Raw genomic sequence first — 3,775 nt, 5'->3', positions numbered from 1 at the left:
GAATATTATCAATGTCAAGGTTCAATGAGTTGATCATGAATAATGCACCTATATAATTAGACAGCAGCATTTCAGGAAGCTAATTGATTTTATTTAATATTTATGAAGCATTAAAGGAATATTATTACTTACAGGAAAGCAATAATTTCAGGACACTGATTTATTTCATTAATAGTATAAGAATGAAAACAATAACATTAATTAAATGGACACATGATTCATACCCAGGAATTGGTAGGAATATAGTCTATATAACTGAATAATGTATAGACATCTTTGATACTCTGTAAAAAAACACATATTTATTAGCATACTTCCATCTTCATGTCAATCTTCTTATTTTGTTAACCCCCTGGGGCTTGAGCTCAGGTCCTGGGAAAAGCCTGTCAGCTCAATTTGCCCCGGGATGGAGTGCTGACACTCACCATTCATGAATTGGGCCTTGTAGGCTTGTAGGCCGTGAGTTGAGATGCCAGCACTTCCCAAAAATGAATTGTGGAGTAACAAATTGATGGTGACACATGTTTTCCTTTTCTGTGAAAATCCTGGGTGTCAGGTATGAAGTAGAATACATATGCAGACCTCTATCTTATGTAATCAATGTAATCAATGTTTTATGTACCATAATAGTCCAAATAAATGGTCAATACATGAATAAAACAAAAAATAAAATAATTGCACTGAATGCAATATGGAGTCAACATATGTATATAAATATAAATCATATATGTAAATTGTACATCAATAGGATGTTTTCTAGTGGTGGGGATCTATTTCAGGCCTAAGGAATATACATGAATTTCTTGACTTGTAGGAGGCCAGTTTTCCATTCCCCCACAGTGCAACATAGTTTCCAAGACCACGGGTTCTAATCCCAGTCTTGGCAGAAAAATGGCACCTTTATAGTATGTAATAGTATAATAATGCTAAGGTATTTCATTATACACCAATTTTATTAATGTGTTTGTTTAACATAATTGTGTATAATTTTATCCTAGAATCATTCAAGAACTGCTCTTTCAATCATGACATACATCATATTCCATTGGTAATCATATGCACAGGAATAAGTTTCTTAGTACCTCCTTCCATTTGGAGGTGGCAGGACCAAGATTCCAACTGTGGACTACAGCTCCCTCCACTTAAACCCAAGGATAGGGAACTCACCAGTCTGTCCAAGAACTTCAACAAGACCAATGATTAGGTAGGCACCAGTGGCTCTCAGCAGTCCTCCTTGATACTTACAAGGCAGTGATGGGAAGATCATGGTCGAAGTCACCCTAGGCAAGAAAGTCCAACTTGAGTGTCAACAAAGCCAGAATCCCTGTGGCCCTAGTGTGGAAGGCCAGCCTTGATCAAAAGCAGCTCACAGACTGTGCTCATATCCTGAGTACAAGGTCTGGGACTGGGAACAAACAGACATACACAACAATCTGTGAAGTTGTCCAGCTAAATGAGGTCACCCTCTCATCTCCAACTGAATTGGACATTGTTCCCTGGGAAAAGGGCTGGGGGAGCTGCTATGTTCTTGACTCCGCCCATGCTGCTTTCATCACAGGATTCTGGCCACACACCCATAGTTCTTTCTGACCAATGAGATACAAGAATGGTGGACACGCCCACATTCCATGCTGCCTGGTAGCACCTGGATTCCCTCTGTTAGTTTACTCCACTAACAGCAATTGAGGAAGGTAGAGATGGCTGAGTGTTGAGGAATAGACTCCAGGCAACTTTGGAATATAGAAGGAAATTGAGATGCCTGCCCATGCCCCAGCACCCCTCCCTCCTTCCCAAGGTGCAGAATTTCAAACATTAGGCAATGGCACGCTGCCAGGCGCGTAAAGCCCCAACCTGCTCCCTGGCCCTGGTTCTCGGCTCTGAGGACATGTGTTTGCAATGCCACTGCCATTGCTGCTTGCCCCACCTGGAGCAGCCTAAAGCAAGTTCTCCCAGCAACACATGTGAGTGTCTGTCCCCAAACCACCCCTACCCCGGGTCAGACACCCCTCTGGGGGCACCATGACCCCCTACTTACGTCCTCGCCATGTCTCTAAGGAGCCATGTTTCTGTCTTGGGCATTTCTGAAACAGAGACTCAAGATATGCTCTGGCTGGGCTGGATCGAGGTCCTCCTATCTATGACAGGTATGCTTCAGCAGACCTTGTCCTCTGGTGTTGGGATAGTAGACATGTAACAACATGCGGTCATCGATTTAGATGGATTATCGCAAACTTTTAGTCCACAGCAGCTGATTCTTTTATTCTTTATATTTGTTATAGTGAAAATACTGTACAGAGTGGTTAAAATTACATGGGCAAGATAATGAGTACATATCAAGCATGGTAGCCTCCTCCTTTGATTCCCCTTCCCATCCCACCTTCTCCCCATTCCCCTACCCAACCCTCCACCTCCCCCTAACAAAGTTGTAAAGGTCATTTTCGACATAGGACTTGTACATCTCATTGTTGCAATGGGTCCACCTGTAATCCCTATTTAAATGATTTTCTTTCCCTTCCCCTCAATAAATTATAACAACAAAAAATACAGTGAAAACAGGGATTATACCATGGGGGAGGGACATAAAAATCAACAAAGAAATAAACTTATAAATGTACTTGAAAAAATGGAATGAAAGTAAAAATTTTTGAATACATATCTTAGGGTTCATTTCCTTAACACCAACTTACCTGACCTTTTCTGCTTGAGTCAGGCATATACCAGTTATTGCAAATAAGGTAAACCATGGGACCTATGTTTCTTTGGGCCTGGCTCACTTCACTTAACATAATTTTTTCCAAGTTTTTCTATTTCCTAAGAAATGGAGCAATGTCATTCTTTCTGATGGAGGCAGAGAATTACATTGTGTATATATACCACATTTTCTTGATCCATTCATCTACTAAGGGGCACCTGGGTTGATTCCATATCTTAGCTATGGTAAATGAGTCTACAATAAACATAGTTGTGCTGGTAGCTTTAGTGTGGTCTTGTTTGTGAACATTTGGGTAAATGCCCAAAAGTGGGATTGCTGGGAAATAGGGGAGCTCTATGTGGAGTCTTTTGAGAAACCTCCATACTATTTTCCAAAGTGTTTGAACAAGTTTACACTCCCTCCAACAATGCAGTAAGGTTCCCTTCTGTCCACATCCCCTCCAGAATCTGCTGTTATTAGAGTTCTTGATTATAGTCATTATAACTGGGGTGAGGTGGTATCTCAATGTTGTTTTGATTTGTATTTCTTTTATGGCTAGAGAGGTTGAGCATTCCTTTATGTGTCTATTGAGAGAAGTTTCTCTTTAGAGAAACTTTAGAGAAGTTTCTCTTTAAACTTTTAGCCCACTTATTTATTGGGAAGTTGTTTCTTTGAAGATTTGTGGTTGGGGAATTTAATTTTTTTTTAGTTACAGGTATTTTGTAGATATGTGACCATTGTCTGTTGTATGGCTAATGAAGATTATCTCCCAATCCGTGGGCTTTCTATGGATCTGGCTAGCTATGTCCTTTGCCATACAGAAGCTCTGCGATTTCATGTAATGGCATTTGTCCAAACTTTCTTTGATTTGTTGTGTTTCTGGGTCTCTATTAAGAAAATTTCAGCCTGTGCCAAAGAGACCTAGGGTTTCCCCTATTCCATCCTGTATTGTTTTCAGGGTATCTGCTTGGTCATTGAGGTCTGATCCATTTGGAGTTGATTCAGGTTCAGTGCTTTATTTATCTACAAGTGGTTAACCAATTTTGCCACACCATTTACTGAAGAAGCTGTCTTTCTTCCATT

The sequence above is a fragment of the Dipodomys merriami genome, unplaced genomic scaffold, assembly GCF_024711535.1.
Source record: "Dipodomys merriami isolate MVZ:Mamm:240054 unplaced genomic scaffold, mDipMer1.0.p SCAF_284, whole genome shotgun sequence".
NCBI classification, from domain to species: domain Eukaryota; kingdom Metazoa; phylum Chordata; class Mammalia; order Rodentia; family Heteromyidae; genus Dipodomys; species Dipodomys merriami.
This window is presented reverse-complemented; position numbering follows the sequence as displayed.